Raw genomic sequence first — 25,711 nt, 5'->3', positions numbered from 1 at the left:
GTTGGATTTTAAAACTCTGTAGTTGGACAGTTTTATTTTGGACTGATGCTAAAATTCTTGCTGATTGTTTCTGTCGAGGTTTTGTACTTGACATCCCCCATTTTGGATGTGATGAGATGTAGAGAGTGCCTCCAAAAAGAGAAACCAGAAAGAGAACCTGTTTTATTAATAACCTCTTGCAAATAGAAGAATATGAAAAAAACAACAGCAAATAGGATAAAACCTTTAAATTACTTGAATTTTTAAAATCACCATCATCTGTTAACACAAATTTGATCATTTCAAATTTTTGTTTTCATTTTCTCTTCCCAGTTACTTCTTTCTCATTCTCTTCATTCTCCTTGTCACCTTACGTCTCACTCCTTAACTGAAGTTATAGTTCTAACATAAGAAGTCCCACCAACGTCCTTTATTTAATCTCTGTGTTGTCACAGTTATTATCATCAGATCAGACATGAGACCCAGACAACAACATAAGTTTACAAGCTAACATCATGTCAGCTAACATTAGACGATAGCATCATAAACTTTAAATTACTTTGCCTCTGATCAACAGTTTGATTACATTCTCACATCACAGGTTTATTTGCTAAGTGTGAGTCCGCCCACATTAGATCCACTTTTCAGCAGGTGGAATAATTTGTAGTATATAGGTAATACATCAACAATGCTGCCGTGGCTGAGTTAGGAATATTTATAATGTCATTTCCAAAACTTGCATATGATCTGCAATTTGTAGCAGATCTACTGACTGTCACAGAGCAGCTGGAGCAGTCTCGAATGCAGGTCAGTCCACTGCTGCCCCCTGTGGCCAAGTGCCATAGCTACTGCTGGATGAACTCGTGACACATCTGCGCCTGTTTCTATGAACACATTGAGTCTGAGTGGCTGCACTTACACTGGTGAATTCAACATATTGAAAGATGGCAGCAATGTGGATTGTCAAGACTCAAACCAACCATTGAGCAAAGACAGCAGCATCACTTGTTTCTGTTTGTTATACAGCCAGATTTACTCGTGACACACATGTGCAGCTGCTTTATCACCTATTCTGAATTTGTTTCAAGCACAATACATTTGTTACACATGTTGGGATATTGTGTTTGTTTTAAATGTTATATACCTGTGTGGTATGTGACTTGTGTTGCCATGACGCCAGGTCTTTCTTGGAAATGAGATTTTTAATCTCAATGAGATTTTTTTTTACCTGGATAAATAAAGGACTAATTTGTAACTTTCAGTGTTTTCCGGTCTTCCAAAGGAAAAAAAACCTTCAACTACATGACATGCAGTTGTGTATTTGTTTTCACCTTATCATACACTTGAAGTTTTACAAATCACCACTTCTTTAGTTAATATCATTTCAGTCTCAGACAATCTCGTTTCTCTTACAGAGGTTGAATGCACCTTCTGCGGATGGCGGTACCACACAGTGTGCGTGGACTTCCCCTGCACAGAAGGCAACTACAAATGCTGTGAATGCTAAATAAAGAGAAACAAATGATCCCTGTTGTCTTTGCTTGATGATTGGTTTGAGTCTTGACAATCCACATTGCTGGCGTTGCATCTTTCAATGCCAGCAATGGCAGGTATCAGTGCTCAAACCTTTTGTGTTTGTTTCCAACAAGTTGCCCACCTCGGGAAACAAAAATGTGTTCTTTTACTTGTCAGATGAACATATGAGACACTTTGACTCTTCAGTGCAGTGTGGAGCCTAACAAAGATCTGTTTTGTGTCCCAGCTGATCAGCAGGAGGAGGAGAGTCTGACGGAGCAGCAGAGGAACATTTTCAGCTACTTGGACTCAGCTCAGCCACTACAGAGGAAACAATGAGCTCAACACAGAAGGTGACAGACAGAGCAGGACCATATGACCAAAGATATTTATCACCATATACATTTGAACATTTGCCATAACGATGTAGCTGACGATAGAATTGACAGCAGACAAAATACTTTACAGCTGCACAACTTTATTAAAAACCCATCAATGTATTTTCACTGAAACAAGCAGCTGTTGTTTATGTGCATTAAAGGTATATAAAAATGTAACAGTGCAAATGCAAATTCCTCGCTGACAGTTTAACCAAAAGGCGTTTCCAGTGGAAACTGGCCGACACATCCTGAGCATAACCATGTATAATATCCACTAAACTTCAGAAGAGGTTATACAGTCGTGGCCAAAAGGTTTGAGAATTGCATAAATATTGGAACCTGGAGAAGTTGCTGCTTAAGTTTTTATAATAGCATTTTGCCTGCACTCCAGAATGTTATGAGGAGTGATCAGATGAACTGCATCGTCCTTCTTTGCCATGAAAACGAACTTAATCCCCAAAAAGCCTTACCACTGCATTTCATTGCTGTCATCAAAGGACCTGCTGAGACCATTTCAGTGATCGTCTTCTTAACTCAGGTGAGAATGTTGGCGAGCACGAGGCTGGAGATCATCATGGCTGTATCCCGATTCAGGTTCTGCAGCTTTAAAGTCCTCAAGGGCCGCGTACTCAAAGACCGCTAAGGCCGAAGTGCGAGGCTCGTAGGCTCGTGAAATGGGACGTCTAGCCTCCGTCGCGCTGCCCAGGTTGCCTAGCAACCATGATACTACCAGCTGGAAACGTTTCATACAGCTTTGTTTGACAGAAATGAAGGAGAACATATTTAGTTCATTTGTTTCTACATGAGCTCTGTGTGATTTGATGAGTATCTGAGGCTGAGACCACAGGACTGTGAAACATGATTGTTGGGCTTCATTTCTGTGCTGCTGGCTCTTCCTCCTCCTCTTCCTCACACACTGCTGAGTTTGTCCTGGTGGATCATCAGGGCTGCAAAGCCTCACAGATGATGTGCAGCAGTGGGTCCCTCAGTCTGTCCTCACTCTGGACACTTGCAGTCGTCACACATGGAAATCAAATGTGTGATAAGCTGCAGGATTCAAACACAAGTGTAACTTATAAACACATGTTCATACTTTTATTCCACAATCAGAGAGAAAGAAACAGAGAGAGAGTGCAGGACAGACAGACAGGTGACAGTCTCAGGTGTACACACTGCTACACAACAGCACCAGAGAAGCAGGATTTAGTGTTTGTGTTATTACGAGTGTAAACAAGAAGAGTTCCAGATGGTGCAGTGGACACATGTGTGACTGCTGTGATTAAAGCATCTTTCTTTCAGCTTAACGAGTGAACCGTCAGCTCGTTCAAACACACGTTAAAGTGCGTTTGGCTCGACACCACCGAACAGAGGCAGCAATATAACACAGCTAACATTAACAGTGCAGTGAATCCTGCTTGTGCCGTGATGTTCAGGACTGCAAACCGAGCAGCATCACTGACTTTCAGCTTGTTGTGTTTGTGGATATATGACTGACTTTAATTATCCACAAAATCATCACATTCTCTGTCAGATTAAGGTCGACTATTGAACGGCGTATATTTTAAAGGCTTTAAAACCAAGTTAACGCTGAAAGTACAAACATCACTAATGTCACATAACTCTGCCGACAAGGCATAGCTATGGCTATGAAATGCTCTTTGTGTATCACTTCTTCATTATGAAAGATGTCATTAATGCACTAGTAATGTCTCATCTGGAGTATTGTTCAATCATTTGGTCAGCAGCTAATAAGACAGATCTTAACAGACTTCAGTTAGTCCAGAATAAGGCGTCCAGATTAGTGTGAAGATGTTCATACTATACTAATATTGATCAAATGCATAATAACCTTTCTTGGCTTCCTGTACAGGCTAAAATATTCTATGGCTTACTTGTAGTTCTAAAGAAAGCAATTCTGTTAAACACACCACATTTATTCTGCTCAGCTGCAGTATCCAGATGAAATACATCATCATATTACACAGTTTTCAACAAGCTGCAATTTAGTAAATGCTCGAGTTAAAAGTAACGTTTTGTAAAACTGTTACATTTAGAGCAACTTTTAAGTGGAATAAGTTGCCTTAAAAAATTAGAGAATTATTCAAAACTTCAATGAACACTTAAAAGCTGATTTACAGAGCTTTTAGTTGTTGTAAATATTGTAAGACATGATTTGTTTTTGAAATTTGTGTAATGTGCCTCAATGTTATTGATATTATTATTATTATTATTATTATTGATTGCTTATATTTGAACAATTGTGAAACCTCACTGTGGATGTAAGAGTGAAATTATGTGGATATCTTGAATCCACTTTATTGTGTAATATTTTATGTGAGTATTTGACGGAAGACGAGCAACATCTGTTGTGGAAGCTAACGGGGTTCCTTTAGAATAAACAAACATAGGATTTATTATCACTGAATAATTCTGTATAAATCTATACAAATTATAGAAATATGTAATAGGAAACAACAAAATAATCTAAATTATAAAATAGTGTGTGTGTGTGTGTGTGTGTGTGTGTGTGTGTGTGTGTGTGTGTGTGTGTGTGTGTGTGTGTGCATGATTTTAGTGTTTGAACAGTCATGAATTATCTTTAACAGCAGGTTGGATGTAATGTGTTAGAACTACCAGCAGGTGGGGATAAGAGACCTTTAAGGTGTTTGGTGCCACGCTCCACCTTCAGGTTTAAAACTAGTGTTAATGGAGTTTGAAGGTTGAGTTTGTTCCACGACTGCATTTCACTCACTGCCTCTGTTTGTATCTCTGTCACTGCAGGACCAACATGGAGCCAGAAGTCAGCGCTCTCAGGAGGCCGACAAACCTCACAGAAGAAAGGGAGAGAAAAAACACACCTGTGACGAGTGTGGGAAGGGTTTTACTGTGAGGGCTAAACTAAAACGGCATCAGGTCATCCACACTGGAGAGAGACCGTTCAGCTGTGACTTGTGTGGAAAGTCTTTTTCCTTGAAGGGTTACCTAAAACAACACCAACTCGTCCACAGTGGAGTTAAAGCGTACAGCTGTGATCAGTGTGGCAGAGCTTTTACTCGCAGTAGCCACTTACAGAGTCATCTAGTTACCCACTCTGGAATTAAGCCATACAGCTGTGATCAGTGTGGCAGAGCTTTTACTCACAGTAGCAGCTTACAGAGTCATCTAGTTACCCACTCTGGAATTAAGCCATACAGCTGTGATCAGTGTGGCAGAGCTTTTACTCACAGTAGCAGCTTACAGAAGCATCTAGTTACCCACTCTGGAATTAAGCCATACAGCTGTGACATCTGTGGAAAAACTTTCAGCCAGAGAGGGCACCAAAATACACACCTACGCATTCACAACAGACATGATGTGTACTGCTGTGAACAGTGTGGCAAAGAGTTTATAACTCACACAGACTTACAACGACACATGTTTACCCACACTGAGGAGAGACCTTATCAATGTGACCTGTGTGAGAAGACTTTTAAAACTCCACATCACCTGAGACGACACCAACAGATCCACACCAGAAAGAGACTCTACAAGTGCAGCTACTGTGAGGTATGTATTTATATTGTTATCTTGTCATTTTAGCCTGACTGTTTGGAACAACTCTGCTCATTAAACTGTGTTAGCATGTTAGCAATTCTACTGCATGGAAAAGCAGCTCTGAGTGATTATTCAGATTTTCCTTTCAGTTATGATTTTAGTATTACTGTAGTATTATGGTGGTAGTATTGTAGTTATTGCAGCCCAGTAAACTGAGTGTGTTAACTGAAACAGTCAAATGTAGTTGGACGTCTGCAGAGATGCTCTTTATTTCAGGCGACGTTCAGGATACAAATGTTGAAGGACTGACTTACACGGTCTTTGTGTCTTTGTTTAGAAGCAGAGCGACACAGATGGATCCAGTTCTCAACCCTGTCATCACTGTGGTGGTGGGAAAGACTTTCATTGTGACCTCTGTGGAAAAACTTTCAGTCGGCAAAAGACCCTAAAAGTACATCAACATAGACACACTGGAGACAAACTGAAATACTGCAAAGAATGTGGGAGAAGCTTCACCACACCAAGAGATTTAAAACAACATGAACTGATTCACAGTGGGGTTAAAAAGCACCTCTGTGATCAGTGTGGGTCATCCTTCACCACTGCAAGTCAGCTTAAAACACACAAACGAGTCCACACAGGAGAGAAACCACACAAGTGCAGACACTGTGACAGAAGCTTCTCACAGTCAGGTCATCGTAACATTCATGAACGTGGACACATGGAAGGAAACTACAGCTGTGACCAGTGTGACAAGAGCTTCAGGAATCTCAGTTCATACTCTGAACACAAACGATCCCACGTTACTAATAAACTGTTTCACTGTTACCAATGTGCCCAAACATTCACCTCATTGTCTGCTCTGTGCAAACATCAGCGCGATCACTCAGGGCTGAAATCACTCCCATCACTGGATCACAGTGAATCTGAAGACACAGAAAGATCCTCTGGTTTCTGTGTCAGACTCAAAAAGCTTGAGATCAGGCTCCACAGAGTTCAGATAGAATCATTTAAACTTGTGTTGAACTGAACTGGTTGCTGGGCTGAACTTCTACATAATACAGATCTACATGGGATCTTCTTTTCTGTTGTTTTACTGAGTCAGTTTTGTCCTTTTTTCTCTGTCCTGGTTTTGCTCGTCTGTAAATGATTGAAACTCAGTCAAATAGTTCATTGTTCTCCAGCAAAACGTTTTGGAAACTCATGTTTAACCTTTAAAACTCTGACATGTTTTAGCACACAAGGCTTCATCGGGGAGTTCACTCATGATTGGACCATGAGAACAAAGGTTTTTAGTTCTTTCAAAGAGAGTCTTGGAGATGTTTGATGTTTCTGTTTTTTCTACATAAAGGAATAAACTATTTTTCTTGCTTCATGTAGTGTGGAAGTTTTTAATGTTTCTTCATCTGTTATGTTCTTGAATGTGTTCACGTGAAGATGGTACAAATAAACTGTTGTCAGAGATTTACAGTTATCAAACAGGTGAATAAACAACACTGAGACACTTGGAGACAGTTAACGTGCTGCACGGGTGAGGGCTCAGAGAGGACTCACACCGAGCTGCAGTAGTCGTTTATTATTTATAGCAGGGTGAAACAAGCATAGCAGTTTCCTCTAATTTTGCATATGTGTGTGTGTGTGTGTGTGTCTAAGTTCGTATAAATGTCATAGGGTGAACTTCCTCTTTCTATAAACAGAGCGAGTAGTACATTTTGTTCTTTTCCTATTAAGAGTAAAATATGAACATATACTTTAATGCAACATAAAACTCATTAAAGCGTTTCTTCTTTAACATCCCCTCCTGATGTTAATATTTTTCACTTAATCATACTTTATTATCAGCCAACAATCACTTGATTATAACATTTTCAATTGTAGCATCATTCAGTATGTGTGTGTGTGTGTTTCTATACTAAATCTTCTTCATCCGGTTCATCTTCTAGTGGCAGTCCAACATAGGTAATTACTGTGGCCTGTACCATTTTGTCAATCATGGATCTTATGCATGGTAGGATACATGTAGAAAACAAGCACAATAATAGAAGCAGAACTCCTATCAGTACGAGTCCTTTTATCACGAGGGTCTTCCAGCTGCCACTCAGCAGCCAGGTCAGCCAGTCCTCATTGTTCGTGACATAGTCTTGTTGCTGCGCATTACTCAGTTGTCGCAACTTGTCTAGGGCGGTGGTCATGGTCAAGGAGTGCACGTTGTCCGGGATATAGGTGCAACAAGTGGTGTTGAATAAGACACAGAGGCCCCCTCTCTCAGCGAGAATCATGTCCAGGGCGACCCTGTGTTGCATGACCACTATTCTGATCGCGTCGATTTCCTCATTCTGAGCCTTATTTATCTTTGTTGAGCTGTTCAGGAAAAGTCCAAATCGGTAGTCAAGAGTCTCAATTCTTAACGTGTTTTTTCCAGTTCTGACCCATGGGAACAGTGAGTGCAGGACCTTCTGTCCGGTGGTCCACAACTTGAACTCCGCTGGTACATCACTGCCCCAGATTGGGTCATGGGGTTGCACGTCATCAGTGTTCCTCTTGCGTCGTGGTTGGTTCTGATGGAATACTCTGAAGGTGTGGTCTGACACTAAAATTGGGGCGCAGAGTCCGGTACAAGAAAAGCTCACAACTAAGACAAAACTGCTCCTGCAAGGAAAGCTCACTGTTATGCATGCAAGGTGACCAGCTCTAGGTGAGAAGACATTTAAATCTCACACTTGTTCTGCTGCATTTTTGAAGCTCAATTCCAGGAACAGATCGCAGGGCTCATTTTTATATACACTGCAACTGCCATGAGGACAGGGCCATTTTTTTGTTGTTGTTTGTTTTTCCTTTTGCTCTGTGCAGCATTTTGGCAGCATTTTTAAATTTCTCTTTGTATTTTTTCTTTCTTTTACTAGTGAAGAGATGTAGCGTGAACAGTTATACAGTCTAAATATCCCATATGGGTCGTGTGAAATGGTGTTTTCAGTTTCATTCAGTTGAAGTAAAGAACGTTGAATATTTCTAAGTGTGCTGTTTTGAACCAACATGTCACAGTATGATCAGTGCTGTAATTTTTGACAGTCACTGTATCAATGTTATTTTTGCATCTCTTGAATAAAGGTTTTGACCTGCAAGTGCTAATTTCTTTAGTTATTGGGGTAAAATGGGTAATGTTGATAGGAAGGTGTTTGCCAATTCAGTAACCTAATTTAATGTTAATGGAAACTAACATTATCTCAAATTGTTTAGTTATAATTGTTGTTTAACTGAATCTTGATTTTTGATCTTGATTTGTTCTTTCCCAACATTTTTCAAAAGAAACAGTCTAATTTCTTTGCTGTGATTGATTCCAGAGAACACGGAAGAACTGACATTATTTAACTGTTGATTTATGTAGATTCAGTGGAGGAGTAATGTCAGTTTAATTCTTTACCTACTGTCAATGCAGTGAAATTAGACATTTTGTTTTGAAAGGTTACTGGTGGATGCCAGCAACCATCTTGGAAGAGAACAATATAATGTGTTATAAGGCCTCCATTTGAAAATTGTGTATTTGATACTAGAATATAATAGCAAAATGTAATTTGAAGATAAGATTGTAGTATTTAAGTGACCAAGTAGTATTGGGTAAAAGTTATCGAATGGTGTTGGGATAAAGTGAGAAAATTGTGAAGGATTAAAATATTCCAAGAGCTCAAATTACTTCATCAAAACATGTTTAAGTCACATTTTATCAACACAAATTGCACAGGTTTATTGAACATGAATAAATTGTGTTAATTTAACTCAATTGTTTAAGTTGCTGCCAAAGCAAAACATCTGTGTGCAACAAATGTCCACCATTGAATTAAGTAAATCCAACAACATATTTTTTTCAGTGTAGTTTGGACTTTATGATTTCTGTAACTGGAAAATATTATTTTGTTTAAAGACAGAAGTGACCGCATAGTTGCAACATCAAAGGGAAATATTAATTAATTAGCATCAAGTATATTTGTTGCTTAAGCGTTTGCACTATAACTTAAGTAGGATTATAACTTTTAAGGAAGGAAAGATTTCAGATATTTAGTTCACTGCTTCAGTTATTTTATATGAAATTAAAACATTTACGTTGGTCAAATATGATGCTCTAAATCAAATAAAAGTTTGAAAATAAATGATGTATTTTTAAATGCTGCAACAAATGTTCACAAAAAGTAACTATAATTAAAACCAGTTAAACAAAACCAAATGTTTGAATCATGCTTAACCAAATGCCAGGCTGGAGAGCTGAACCTAAAGTATACGTAGAAAGATTTCAACATGTGAGCAGTTTTTAATGTTTTTATCACATATAAATGTCACAGCAGTGGGTCCTGGCCCAATGCTTTGTGTTTTTGGTTTTCTTTGACTCTTGTTTTTCTTGGTTTTTGTTCTTCTTATTTATCAGGCTCTCAGTAATCTTAGTTCTCCCTCCCTCAGTGTTCATTTCAGCCTGTGTTTAGTTTCTGTTCCCGTGTCCCACGTTTCATCGTTTCATGTCGAGTCAGCCCTGTCTCTCTGTTTCCTGTGTCTCCCCAGTCAGCCCCGCCTCCCTCGGGCACTCATGTGTGATACAGAGTAATAAACCTGACTACATTTGCTACACTCTCTTTATTACCTGTTACTTTAAAATTCATACACTAATTATGTCTGCCCATCTCTCTAATGTGAAGGTCAAAGGTCAACATCCCAGTGACATAAGAATAATCCCAAAGGGGCAAAGGCAGCGGTTAATTTAGCACATTTAGCATTAAGGGTACAGCAAGGATATACTTTTACTTATTGTGGCAGGGGTGTGGTCTCTGGCCTGCGTTGGACGGCACAGGTGAGGGTGATGGAGCTCATGACTCTCCCCTTTATAGTGACGGAGGAGACTGGCGTGGGGGAAGCGTGTAGTGGAGGAAGCCGAGGAGAGAGCTGGTTTCTGGCTACAAAGACAGCGTCAAACCAGAAAAGATTGCTCGTGGTCAAATAATGTGTAATAATAATGAAATAAATAGGCCATTGGGAAAAACAGGATTTTGAAATAAAGACTGACTTTGAAAAAAAGGACATTTTGGATTAAAAACGGCTGGGAATAAATAAAATGCCTCAGGAATAATCTCTGTTATTGTGAAAAATAATGATCATGAAATAATATTTCACAATAATAAGTAAATTTATATAGCAGAATGCAATATATTTCACAATAATGAGCTTTTTTCAAAATGTGTTCAATTATTTCACAATATCATTCTCACCTTACATATCTGTGTCTTATTTATTCACATAGTTATTTATTTCATCATGACTTATTTATTTATTTAATTTTGAACACTTTGGAGTTCCATATGGTTGTAGTGGGCTTGTAATGTAAATGTGTCTGATTAAATGTGACATTAATGCTGACGCTGCATCAAACCCTGATAAAACAGTTCTATTAGTGGGTCTGTGTGATCAGCATCAGTGGGTGAAGCTGAGGCCTTGACTAGTAGAACGTCATGTTGGTGTTTAACAACACATGAGCCAACATCAGACTCCGAGCGCTACGATGCTAAAGATCAGAAGATCCTGTGTGACATCATCGTTACCTGGCAACAGCAGCCCTAATCTGACTTTATTGGAGGATATTTACACCAGCAACACGGTTTAGTTTGATATGACGGATCAACAACATGCGCTGTGATATCCAGTTCATCTGTAACAGATACTGGATCTAATCAGTCAGCAGATATTTGATCAGCTTATTTATAATTATACTAGAAACAAATACAACTGTGTTGGTGATTCATGCAAACTTGCATATCAGCCTTTGAAGGTTTTGTAGTATTGAGAACAAAGAGGTTGTGTTAGGGCTGAAAAGCCCGACTTGTTCTCCTCTGCAGGTCATCAAATGCACCACAGAAGTTTGTATTTGCACAGCCTGTATATGTTTGATGGCTTTATTATTCTCTGTTCAAAGACAGTAAATATGGAAAATGTCTCATGTAGTATCAGCTTCATTTAAAATGACTGCAAACATTTAGAGAACATGTGCTGCTGTTTGTCCTACATTTCAACACTGAATGAACCCTGAAAACATGATGGCAGCTGGCAGCTGGGAGTTCACATGAAATATCGGCTGTATGAAGACTGGAAATATAGATGATAAAAACATGCAGCCAAACATTTGTGGACATGGATAAACTATCTGATCCAAAAAGCAGGAAGTGACACAGCTAGAAAGTGTGTAACAGCTGAAGTCAAATGTAATGCAGAGTTGAATCTGCACTTGGATCCATCTGTGAAAGGTCCACATGTAGGGATCACATGAGTCCTGATGTTTGTCAGTCAGCTTGATAACTCCATCTACTGTGGCTACATATACTGGGCTGGTAGCTCCACAGTGTTGGAAAGAAACTATTAAATGTGCAAAGTTTAAAATCAGAGGCTCTTCTAACACAGGAGCCATGTTGAGTTTAGATCACAGCCGACCACCGGAAATGGCTGAAATCAAATGGAACTAGAAAAATTTGCATTTCCTGCGAAAATGCAGTGTGGATGCCTTAACGGCTGAAGATATCTGCTGAAAAAAGCTGAAAAAGTTGAAACAAAAAAAAAAAAAAGATGCCCTGAGCAGGATTCGAACCTGGCCCTCCTGGTCAAAGGGCAGCTATTTAGCTCACTGAGCAAAACACTTTCTCACCAAGAAAAGGTGGAGAGATTGACAATTGTGCTGAAATGAGCAGAAGCTACTGAGAATTGTGCTGATAACAGGTGGAAAGGCGGAAAATTTTTCAGAAGAGGTGAATAAGCAGAATTTGGGCAAAAATAAAGGGGTGAAAATTCTGCTGAAAAGAGTTCAATCAGCAGAATTTCTGCTGAAAAGAGGTGAATGAGCAGAATTCTGCTGAAAAGAGTTTTTTTCTGAAAACAGCAGAAAAAACTGAAAATTTTGCTGAAAAGAGTTGAATGAGCAGAATTCTGCTGAAAAGAGGTTTTTGCTGAAAAAGAGTTGAAAAAGTTTGGATTTGTGCTGAAAAGGGGTTAAAAAAACCGAAAATTTTGCTGAAAAGGGGTGAAAAAGATGAAATTTGTGTTGAAAAGAGTTTAAAAAAAGTTTAACTGTTAAGTGAAAGAAATGTTGCCATAAGCTGGATTTGAACCCAGGCCTCCCAGTCTGAGAACGGATGCTTATCTCACTGAGCTAAAACACAGCTCAGCCCATCATGCAAAATCAGTGACCACATTGATAATGTGTTCCATTCATTTCAATGGTCAAAAGTCATAACACACATCAGCAGAAATAGCAGAATTTTTTAAAGTTTAAACATAGTATTTCTGCTAAAACTTAGTATTTATACTAAATAATATTTTTTTCCTGCCAAATCATAGCATTTGTGCTGGAACATAGAAAGTTCTGCCAAATCATACAATTTGTACTAAAACATTATTTATGATTAAGCAGAAACACTGGGACTTGGTAGAAATACTATGATTTACATGAAATACTTTGACTTAGCAGAAGTACTACAATCTAGGAAAAAAGTACTACAGCATAGCAGAAATTCTATCATTGAGCAGAATTACTAGGATTTAGAAGAAATACTAAGATTTGGCACAAACACTGATGTGGCTCAAGAACCTTTATTGTGCAGTTATACTATGATTTGGAAGAAATACTATACTTTGGCACAAATACTATGATTTGGAAGAAATACTATGTTTTAGCACAAATACTATGATTTGGCTCAAATACTATAACTATCCTCGGTCAGAAGGAGAGGCTGACATCCAGGGATTAGATTACCACAGGTGGAGTTTATTGCGGTCAGATGGATGGTACAGGGAGGTATGGCATACAGTAGGAGGATGTGGAGAGGTGATATGGTGTGGTTTCTATGATTAAGAACAGGGTATGCATTACAACATGCATACAGATTAAAGATTAAGAAAACTGGCAACAAATTCCTCCACTACAAATCAGTCTGATGCCACTTTTTACAGGGTTCCCGTTTACTAAGGCACTACCCAAAAGGCACCACAAGAGGGCACTCTAACACAAGAGATGACCTATTTACACTGATGCACTTAGTAAACAGCCCCTACTTAGCCACTACATAATACAGTGATATTACAGTATACAAATTCACACAAATACTATGATTTGGCAGAAATACTATGACTTAGTAGTAATACTATAACATAACAGATTTCCTGAAAAAAACTATGAAATTGCAGTAATTCTATGACTTGGCAGAGATACTACGTTTTAGCACAAATACTATAACAACGCAGTAATACTATAACATAACAGTTCAATGTTCTTGCACAAATACCACAATATGGCAGAAATACTATGTTTTAGCACAAATACTGTGATTTGGTATAAATACTATGATTTGGCACACATACTATATTCCGCAGATACACTATAACATAACAGATATTCTACAACTTAGTAGTAATACTATAACATAACAGAATTATTATTTGGGCACAAATACCACGATTTGGCAAAAATACTATGATTGGGTACAAATACTATGATTTGGCAATAATACTGCATTTTAACACAACTACTGAGATTTGATTGAAATACTATGATTTAGAAGAAATACTATTACTCCATACAAATACGATACTTTGGGACAAATACTATGTTTTGGTTCCAATACTATGATGTGCAACAAATACTATGATTTGGCACAAGTACTATGATTTAGTACAAATACTATGATTTGGCAGAAATACTATGACTTAGTAGTAATACTATAACATAACAGATTTCCTAAAAAAAAACTATGAAATTGCATTAATTCTATGACTTGGCAGAGATACTACGTTTTAGCACAAATACTATAACAACGCAGAAATACTATGACTTAGTAGTAATACTATAACATAACAGTTCAATGTTCTTGCACAAATACCACAATATGGCAGAAATACTATGTTTTAGCACAAATACTGTGATTTGCTATAAATACTACGATTTGGCACACATACTATATTCCGCAGATACACTATAACATAACAGATATTCTACGACTTAGTAGTAATACTATAACATAACAGAATTATTAATTGGGCACAAATACCACGATTTGGCAAAAATACTATGATTGGGTACAAATACTATGATTTGGCAATAATACTGCATTTTAACACAACTACTGAGATTTGATTGAAATACTATGATTTAGAAGAAATACTATTACTCAATACAAATACGATGCTTTGGGACAAATACTATGTTTTGGTTCCAATACTATGATGTGCAACAAATACTATGATTTGGCAGAAATAATATGCCTTAGTAGTAATACTATAACATAAGAGATATACTATGGTTTTGCAGACATACTATGTTTTTGCACAAATACCATGATTTGGCACAAATGCTATGATTTAGCAGAAATACTATGATTGGGTACAAATACTATGATTTGGCAATAATACTGCGTTTTAACAACAACTACTGAGATTTGATTGAAATACATACTATGACTTAAAAGAAATACTATGACTCCATACAAATACGGTGCTTTGGCACAAATACTATGATTTGGCAGAAGTACTATCATTTAGTACAAATACTATGATTGGGCAGAAGTACCATGTTTCAGTACAAATACTATGATTTGGCAGGAATACTCTGGTTTAGCAGAAATACTCTGATTTAGCAGAAGTACTATCTTTTGGTAGAAATTCCTGCTAAAAGGTACTATTTCTGCGTTTTAGCAGAAATACTGTAATTTGGCATAAATACTATAATTTGGGATAAATACTATGATTTGGCACATATAATATATTCAGCACATACATTATAAAATAACAGAAATATTTGGCCCCAAAACCATGATTTTGCGCAAATACCATGATTTTTGCAAAAATACTATTATTTAGCAGAAATACTATGATTTGGCAAAAGTACTTAGATGTAGTAGAAGTACTTTGCTTTAGCAGAAATACTATGATTGAGGAGTAATACTTAAACATAGGAGAAATATTGATACACAGACACACATACACAGAGAGTAAAGGGAACAGGAGCTGTTGAGAGTCTGGGCTTGGTATATGTAGGTCAGTTAAATTAGCTGCACCTGCTGTAGTCAGCCCTTACACACACAGACACAGAGAGAGGTGTGAGTTTTCTTCAGTGTATTTCTGACATTCAGGATTCCCCTCGAACAAATGGCCATAATTTCCTAACCGTAGAGGCTAGAACGGTCATTCAGACATCGTTTTGTTCAGAAGAGATGGGGGAATCTTCAGGTCTTCATAATTCAGAGATAAAATATAAATTATTAAAGATATATGACTTGTAATACACTGTAACTGAGTAGAGGCGAAGCAAAAACTGCATTGACTTGCTCTCAAACAACCTTTGGTAACTCTAAATCTATATGGAGCATCAAAATCATTCTTTCACCGTAAGAAACAGCAGGCTTTGGTGAACAGTCATGGAAATTTTCAGGGCTCTGTGGAAATCCATCAAAAAGATATGATGAGAGAAAAAAGTGACTCATTTCCAGAATTTGAAATCTGATGAAATCTGAGCGAGGGACAAATTTCCTACCCTCAAACAAGTCTAACTCATCTCAGAACGGTAATAGGTGAGAAAATAATTCTTGAATTGTGAGCATCAGGAGTGTCTGAAGATATACGGGGACAAGCCTCATGTCTTAACTTCGCTTCGTTAAGGAGATATGACAATTTGAAAATGCCTCTCATTACAGAAATCCAGCGGTGATTTTGAACAAACTCTCTATTGAGTTTATTGAGTTTATATGGAGAGTTTTCACACTTTGTGTTACTCTGAGGAGATTTGCAAAATATCTATGAGTCCCACAACAATGATAGGGACATTTTCTGAAAGCCAGCAAAAATACCTACGTTTTGATGTATAATTTGTGCGGCTTGAGTGGAAATTGAGCGAGTAGCAAGAAGTTGTTTGGACATGAAGAGAAAATTCAAACAGTTTCACTGTCCCCTCTGAGTTAATTGCATAGCAACCATAGCAACGCATGTATTTTCTGAAAAATCACAATTTTGCAACTGAAGACTTAAAGAGAGATAAGATGAAAAAGGTAGAAGATCTGAAAAAGCTGAATCACACAGGAATAGCCCAATCATTTGAGAACGTTTTAAAGTTTGAATGGAGTTTCTAGGTGAAAGTATGAGGCAGTAGTTAAGTTTCAAAGACAAGAAAGTTTTAGCAGAATTGTGGAAGTTTCCCATTCATTTCAATGGGACAAATTAAAGGAAAAAAGTGTAATATTTTAAAAAGTATAATAGTAATAAACACCAAAAGTCATAGCCGGCATAAGCAGAAAGTGCAGAACAGTTTAGAGTTTGAACGGTGAAAATAGCACAAAAATTGTGGAAGTAGATCCACGGCGAAAAGTGTACGGAAACACCCGGAATAATAAAGAATAAAGAGAAACAGGAACTCAATAGTGTGGATGCCTATTAAGGCATCCACACAATGAAGCCCATTGACAGCCAGCAGGTCTAAACAGGAACGCACCCATTTGTATGTGTGGCAATGATGTGGCTGCAGCTGACACAGGATTGGTTCAAACTAAACATCAGACGCATTTCACAGAGTTCACAAATAAACTCACGTTTTTATCTTTGAAGATCATCATAAAGTAGAATTTATGGTCCAGTAGAAACAGCAGGAGGTTTGAGCCCTTCTGATGGCAAGGCAAGGCAAGTTTATTTGTATAGCACAATTCAACAACAAGGTGATTCAAAGTGCTTTACAGAGACATTAGAAACAAAAACAAATAAAAAGCATGATTTAAAATTGATTAAAACAAGCAAACAAACTAACTAATTAACAAACAAACAAACAAAACAGTATATAAAATCAAAACAGATAAAATCAGAACAGTAGATAAAATCAGTAGTTAAATGTAAGTTTTGAAATTTAAGCTTAAAAGTGTGGATTTGGTGCTTTATTCAAATGCAGCTGAGAACAGGTGAGTCTTCAACCTGGATTTAAATAAACTGAGTGTTTCAGCTGATCTGAGGCTTTCTGGGAGTTTGTTCCAGATATAAGGAGCATAAAAGCTGAATGCAGCTTCTCCGTGTCTGGTTCTGACTCTGGGAACTGATAGAAGACCGGATCCAGATGACCTGAGGGATCTGGAAGGTTCATACTGGGTCAGGAGGTCACTGATGTATTTTGGTCCTAAACCATTCAGAGCTTTATAGACCAGCATCAGAACTTTAAAGTCTATCCTCTGACGGACAGGCAGCCAGTGTAAAGACCTCAGAGCTGGACTGATGTGGTCCACTTTTTTGGTCTTAGTGAGGACTCGAGCAGCAGAGTTCTGAATGAGCTGTAGTTGTCTGACTGATTTTTTAGGTAGACCTGTAAAGATGCTGTTACAGTAATCAAGCCTACTAAAGATGAATGCATGGACTAGTTTTTCCAGGTCCTGTTGAGACATCAGATCTTTTATCCTTGAAATATTCTTGAGGTGATAGTAAGCTGACTTTGTTATTGTCTTAATGTGTTTTTCTAAGTTTAGGTCTGCATCCATCACTACACCCACATGTCTCGCCTGGTTTGTGGTTTTTAGATGTATAGATTGAAGTTCTCTGGTGACCTGTAATCGTTTTTCTTTGGCGCCAAAGACTATTACCTCAGTTTTGTTTTTGTTTAGCTGGAGAAAATTGTACGGGGCCTTGGTCTCCTGGTGACATTGTGATATATATTTGTGTGTCATCTGCATAGCTATGACAGTTTATTTTGTTGTTCTTTATAATCTGTGCCAGTGGGAGCATGTAAATGTTAAACAGAAAGGGTCCCAAGATGGAACCTTGGGGAACTCCACATGTGATACTTGTCTGCTCAGGTGTGAAGTTACCTATTGATACAAAGTATTTCCTGTTTTCTAAGTATGTTTTGAACCAGTTTAGTACAGTTCCTGAAAGACCTGTCCAGTTCTCCAGTCGTTTGAGTAATATGTTGTGGTCAACTGTATCAAATGCTGCACTGAGATCCAGTAAAACTAAAACTGACATTTTTCCACTGTCTGTATTCAGACATATGTCATTAAACAGCAGAAACAGGATTTGGAGGAAGATGTTAATAGATTAGAAAGAATTGTACACTGTGAATCAATGCAAGTCTTTCTATATAGACAGATCTGTAATAATCCCTCAGGTAGGTTCCTCTGGGACAGTCACAGATAGAGACACCAATTCTGACATCCTTTGAAAGCCTGACTTTGAATTTTCATCACTCGTCATGCACACAGATGTTAATTCTACATATTCCTGGTACTGAACTCTAAATCAATATGAAGAAAATGCTCCTGCTAATCTGCATCTATGTTGATATCAAATCCTTTTCCAGCACATGGATAAATCTCTATAAATCTTTCAGTCTGATCAGAATGGGCACAGTGTTGTTATTGCAGCTCCCTGATGTTTGAAAAGCTAAATGTCCATTTTAAAGTGCTCGTGTGTAGGATTGTGTTTCCTTCCTTTGTGCAGTTCTTACAGTAAACATGTTTGAATGTTTCCTGTTCCCCTGATGCTTCTTCCTGTTGGATAAAGTTGGTTTGAATAACATGTTCTTATAGGTTTTAATGAACTTCAAACTGGGATACACTTACAAAACTGTGTCATTTTATTGGAACGATCCACATTTGCATCCATTCACGGTACATTTGACATCTGAACACGTTTGTACACATGATGAAAGGACAGATGGTGTTTGTGTGTCCTTCTTAAACTTAGTGTGGATGTTTCATCATGTAGAACGACTTAGAACAAAGTCTTTGGGAACATTTGGAGAACACGTTTAGGAAAGTAACATCCTGGTAGAACATTTTCTTAAAGCAAAGCAGAGCTGCAACATGACTGTGAGGATTCAGAAGAATAAAGTCAGAATACTTTATTATTATGAAGACTAAAGTGCACCTTAATGCTGCCGATGAACACACATGTTCTTTGTGAAAGCATGTGTGAGCACAGCTGACGTGCACCACACTGACCCCACTCGCCCCATTTCTTCATCCACTTCTTGCTCTTGTGCTTGAAATGAGACGCAGCAAAAGTCAGAGGCTCTAAAATCCACAAAAAGGGGGCTCGTTAGATCAGGATACTGGATGTGATCCATAGAAAACATGAATAATACACCACTTTATTTGAAGCATCTGTAGCACTGCCTCAGTTCTGGATGTTCCCACAGACTCCTCTGTGCACCTAAAGGAAAGGTCAAAGGTCAGCAGCACATGTAGTTGGGACAATTCTTCAGTCGCACAAACTACACAATGATTTTCCTCCAATGACGACTTTTCACTTGCAGAAATGGTCCTGTGTGATTTCCAGGCTGTGATATAAAAACTAGTTCCTAATGGCAGCGACTCACTCAGTAAACATGTGTTTCCTTCACCAACCTCACACACAGATCCAATAAGATCAGGAAGTGGGCAGTATAGTACAATATGTGTTATTTTGTGCTGCACTGCCCAAACTAAAGATCTGCTGAAGTGTTGGAAATGATCCAGATGTTTATTTTGGACGATACAGCAGAAGATCAGACATGAAAGTGGAGATAACACAGAAGACCTGCAGCAAAGGTCAGAGGTCAGACTGGGCCCTGGATTCAACAATGAGCCAATGATCATCAAGCAGTGACTAAAGCAGAGCCCTGACGTTCTGACATTCATCACACAGTCAGAACAAATGTCTGCTGATGACTTCATCTCATGAAACGACTGATAGATGTCAGTTCATTGATCAGCTGAGCTGCTGATCTTCATCGTCACAGAAACATTCAGCTTGTTTCAATCAGTAAATAACTCCCACTACTCCCAGTTTGAACTGTTCCCACTCAAAATGCTGTGAGAACAATGATCATTGTAGAACTTCACAAACATCACGTGTTGTTTTCCACATGTAAGATCAGCAAACACACAGAAACTTCCTGTTGCCACACACGGCCTCTAAAATCTCTTCCACGCTTTCTGTCTGAAGTCCACTCTCTGTGTCGGATCCACAGGAAACAACAAGATCTTATTAACATGGTTTTCAATGTGTCTCCTTCCAAAAAGTCCAACCAATGAACAAATGTGTGTATTTGTGGAGGCCGAACAAAAGCATGACACATTTCTCTGTTTCTATAAACTGGAGTCAAACACAAACATGAAGAGTTTCACTGACAGACTCCAAAATGCCCCCACAGTGGATCAAAGGGAAATCCTACAGTGTGGCCAGAGACTCTTAATGGCTCCAACATCAACACATCCACAATGTTGGATCCAGTTCTGCCTCACAGAGTTACTAAGACACACCCTCTGCAGCATCACAACAGCTCCACCTGCTTCACCTGCCTCCTCAGCATCTGTACACCTGAAGAGAAAAGAAAGGCTCCAACAGCTCAAATCTACAAAGGATTCATGAAGTTTCATCCAACAATAACATGTTTGCCTTCCACAGTGTGCTGTTAGACACCACTGTACCTCTGCCATTTCAAAAAGAGCAGCTTGGGAACATTTTGGCTCCAAACACTTTGTGTTTAAGTTCTTTGTTTTCTTTGTGAAGCCGACAACATCTGGAGCTTTGTGACTCATAGAAACATCATTTTGTTCTTTAGATGACAGCAGATTGGGACTGAATAATCAATCACTATCAAACCAATAAAGACAAACATGCTGATTTTACAGGAACTTTGTTGGAGAAGCTGCAAAGACATGAAACTGGTGGAGATCCCAAACCAGTTGATAGTGCTGGTTATTCCAAATAAAGCTGTTTCCCTTTGAGATGAAATGACTTTCTGTCCTGATATATAATAAAGATGTTGTTGTTTTTGAGCCCCTGTATTAAAAGTAGTTTAAAGTCAGCTTGAGTTTGATGTCTTTATGTCAAAGCTGCTCATGATGTTGAGCTGCTGATGGAATAAAAACAATATAAAAGCATGTAGTCCAGACTTAAATGTAGCCTGTTGTTAGCTGAGGTCCACACACAGTGTTTGACAGTGTAAAGTGTGTGAAAGGGCTGCTGGTGGAGCTCACTAGGATGAGCAGGTGACCACGAGGTGGAGAGCAGCTGGCCTGGCTTTGACCCGGGCCACGCCCCCTTTCTCTCTGCTTTGCTGTCACTTATCTTCACTGCTCTGTCCAATAAAGCTGAAAAAGGCCCCGAATCAAAGAAATCTGCTGCAGCCTCTGAAATGTCTTCTGTTTCCTTCCCGACGGCTTTTTCACCGTCAGCCCATCAGACAGTCCAGCAGCATTTATGATGATGTCATGATGTTGAAGAGGCTGCTACGGTGGCCTCCCATGACCCCCAGCCTCATCACAGCTGAGATGCAGACATTTGAAAACATTCAGCAGACAACTGAATAACAGTCCAACACAACAGTCTGTGTGCAGACACACACTGACCTTTCATAGAGTCAAACACAGCTGGTTGAGTCATTTCTCTGTGAGTCTAAAGTGAATCTAGTATTTGAAAGTCCACTTCCTGTATTTGTTGTTGAAGACTTCTTCAGCTTCTTCTCAAGGACATCAGCTGCTTGTTTGGCAGCAGAGGCAGTTAAGAAGCTTCCTGAAAAACACTGAACAGTGAGTTCACTGTGGCATATGACAGATTCAGCTTTCTGTGTGCAAATGTGTCTGTGTCGACCTTTCAAATGCTGTTGAATCCAAAACATCAGCGGCTCCTCGGCTGCTCACTTCATGCACTTCTGTCTGTGTGACAGTCCAATGACATCACAGCTGTTTCCAGCCCCAGTGTCTCAGGACTGGACACCTTTAAACATGTCGAGGATCAAACAGCGTCCAGCTAAACACACATGAAACTATCAGAGCTGACAATCATTCCAATAACATCTAATGGTTCATGTATGTAGACACAGGACTACAAGGAAATGGCTCTCAGCATCTGGCTGTGGGAACACATGAGTCCCTGTTTGTGTTCAGATTGTGTGCATGTTTTAGACGTGTGTCACATGTAGAAACACAACAATCCCACAATGACACACAGATGTGTTTGACACAGCTGTGCAGCTGTAAGTTGTTTCTAATGATTCATTGAAGCTCTTCTAACATTCTGGAGACGATCAGTACATGAATCTGTTCAACACGACAACAATTTGACTTCAGTGTGAACGTTTGCATTAAATAACCTTCTTCATCCAGCTGACAGCATCTTCATCCTATGATGTGAACAGTTCCTCCTGTTGATGACAAACCTCTGACAGGATCTGCTTGAGGAGCTTTTTCATGTGCAGCTCTCTGAGCTCAGGGCTGAGCTGCTGTTTCATCTTTAAGAGCTGCTGCCTCCTCGCCGGACTTGTTCTCCTCTTCTTCTCCTAATGACACCATTTCTGCTTCATATTAAATTCAATAAAGATGCTGACATGTATCTGTAGCAACAACATCATTGAATCTAGAACAACTGGAGCCAAACCAGTGGCTCTGCTGGGATCACTGGTGAGCCAACACTTCCTTGTTGATGCAGATTTCAGGGCTTCCTTTTGCTCCTCCGTTATAACTGTTCTCTCTTCTCAACACATGATGACACAAAGGAATCAGCAGTGACAAAGATGATGCTGAAGAGAAGCACACACTTCACACATATAACAGACCAGTGCAGTTACACACACCTCTGCTCGACATCAGGCCTCAAACAAAGACACAAAACACTAACTTGACTCTAAACAGAAGAAACGAGCAGCTGTTTCTGTTCTGTGCTTATTTATATTTGACACACATGCTTCTCTTTGTGCAAACACACATCGCACTATAAGGGTAACCTCGCACACAATGATTGGACAGCACAGTGATGATGCTGGGAGATCCTATACGCAGCAACACAGAAACACTGAGAACTTTAAACAATGATGGAAAGTGTTATAAATGACTTGTTGGCCTCTGATCTGTCACAAACAGCTGAAACGTGTCTCTCATGAGTCACATGAAGGTTTTTGACAGAAAGGACAAAAAGTAGCTGCAGTCAGTTTGTGTCATTTTTATATTTATTCATCTGGGAGAAAAATCTGAGGGACATTAAAATGTGTTTTCAACAGAGACAAGAACATGAATATAACAGAACAGGTAAATGAACATGTTTCAAGTAAACAGCTGGACTGATCAGGTCCAAACACAGAGTGATAAACTTGTCAAACAGCTGTCATATCTTTATATAGAAGCTCTTTATAAATGCTGCTCACTGCAGTCTGTTTACTAATAATGTCAAAGTGTTAGAAACACAGAAACATCAGAATGGTCTTTGTTCACAGAAACCTGTCTGGGATCCTTTGTTGTTCTTTTGATGCAGAGTTACATTATAAATATAAAGAGTTATTTCAGAGTCTCATCAGTTTTCCTGCATGTCTTTATTTAACACATCAGCAGGGCTGAAGCTCTCATGTTAAACACACACTGATCTATGGACACGTTCATGTGTTTCTAACAGAACCAGGCTGTTATCAGCCTGCACTAACATTATGTCACACACACTGAATGTAACAGTGACAGTTTACATCATCACACAATCAGCTGTGATTGTTTCACTGTCATCAAACGAGTCAACAGGAAGTAGAATCAATAGAAACCAATCATTTACTGACAGCATGTCTGATGGAAATAAGTGCAGATTATGTATGAAGTCTAACTGCACACAGTAACTGTGTTACAATAAGGACTTAACAGCGCCCTCTGCTGGAGTGTTTCAGTACTGCGTTAACTAGAATACACCACCTCCTCCTCACACCACCTGCTACAGCTCTACTCTTCTATGACTACAGTCATCCACAGCACTGATGTGAGGTCACATGGTTCATATGTAAGGAGCACAGCTGACCTCAGGTCAGTTTAATGACTGTGAGCAGCAGCTGTGTTATTGTCACTGTGACAGGGAGACACTCTCAGACACAGCGCTCATGTCAGCTTGTTCTCATGCAGGAGGATCAGGAGCTCCATGTTTGTCTTTCTGTTTGAATCATGATGTGTTTGTGCCATCAGAGTCTGTCATGAGTACTCAGGGTTTCACAGCAGCTCTTCTGGATGCTGACGAGGACTCCAACCTCATGTTTCACCTCTCTGAGCTTCTGATGTCTGTGAACACTCGTGTTTCTTCTCTGGGCTCATCTGGACAAAAACACCTTTCTGTGTTTGGCTGCAGCCTCATTCTGACTGACAGGAAGTGTGTTATCCATGAGCTGCACTTCTGTGAGGAAGTTTCCTGCTGTGTTTCCTGTCTGTGGACAAACACGAGTGTTCCAGCTGAGGACTTGGTTCCTTCCACCTGTCCATACAGGACATCACGCTGTCTGCAGCTCTGTAAATGCAGCTCCAGGTCCTTCCACGTGCTGCTCTGTATTTGTGCAGTTTGTAGTGTGTCCTGGGAAACGTAGCACACATGGTGTTCTTCTGCTGTTTCCTCCTTTCACTGAGTGTGAAACACTGACGCTGTGCTGTTGTTCACAGAGGGGAGCTGATTCTAGCTGCAGCTGGACTCTGTCATCTAACTGAATGTGTTGGTGCTGATCACGGGGCTCTGAGGGGGGAGCAGCAGGAGGACTCTGGATGCTGACGTCAGTGTATCTGTGGAAGCTCCCACAGCGTGTCTGTCATTCAATATTGTGCTGTATATTGTATCTATGCAAAGATGAACAGACTGTGTGTTCACTGGTCTCTGTGCTGCAGCTCTGATGTCATCATCACTCCCTCCTCCACCCTCAGCAGTCCCAGCATGCTGCTGTGGTGCACCCCACCCTCACTCTACACCTGAGCCACAGACCACACCCTCCACCTCAATATACACCACAGTTTTCTCTGCTGTGGAAATGAGATCAGGAGGAAATCATCATTATTATTATTTAATAAACGCTCACATTAATGTGGGCTTATTTGTTTCATATTAGAAACATTAGTTGAGTGTTTTTAGTATAAAATGGTCAAAGTCCCTCTTTTTGCTCCTCCCCTCACCTGTGGATGGGCGGTGCTGTTACCGTGGTGACAGCTTGGATGTGTTTCAGTCCTGCCTGGTTATCACTGCAGGAATCTTTCACATTTATTACAGGTAATAACGCTGATTTTTCTGTGTATTATGAGCCAAATGTATCCTGATACACACAGAGATGGATGAGCAGAGGTTGTTTTTGCAGTTTATGTAGTTACTATGGACTTAATGCACACATATTATTAAAATTAGGGCTATAACAGTTGTATTGATGTATAGCAACTTGAAATGCTCCCACAAATGGCTCCACAGCATGTAAAAATATAACAAAAGCTCTGGCGGACTTGGTTCTGTGGTCAGTCTTAAAGGGTGAAGTTAAACTCTGTAATCTTCACTGTGTC

The 25,711-nt window shown here is 39.2% G+C and overlaps 2 long non-coding RNA genes across 2 annotated transcripts in view; both read left to right on the top strand.

The window, feature by feature from the left end:
- The window catches only part of LOC112432149 (uncharacterized), a 499,305-nt gene that overhangs the window by 52,053 nt on the left and 421,541 nt on the right, over positions 1 to 25,711 (top strand). The window lies entirely within an intron of this gene.
- On the top strand, positions 4,654 to 6,872 carry LOC143420563 (uncharacterized). The gene is made up of 2 exons (XR_013100377.1): positions 4,654 to 5,420; positions 5,746 to 6,872. It is a non-coding gene; the product is annotated as an uncharacterized LOC143420563 (long non-coding RNA).

Source organism: Maylandia zebra, linkage group LG2, assembly GCF_041146795.1.
Source record: "Maylandia zebra isolate NMK-2024a linkage group LG2, Mzebra_GT3a, whole genome shotgun sequence".
In the NCBI taxonomy this organism is placed as follows: Eukaryota; Metazoa; Chordata; class Actinopteri; order Cichliformes; family Cichlidae; genus Maylandia; species Maylandia zebra.
This window is presented reverse-complemented; position numbering and strand designations above follow the sequence as displayed.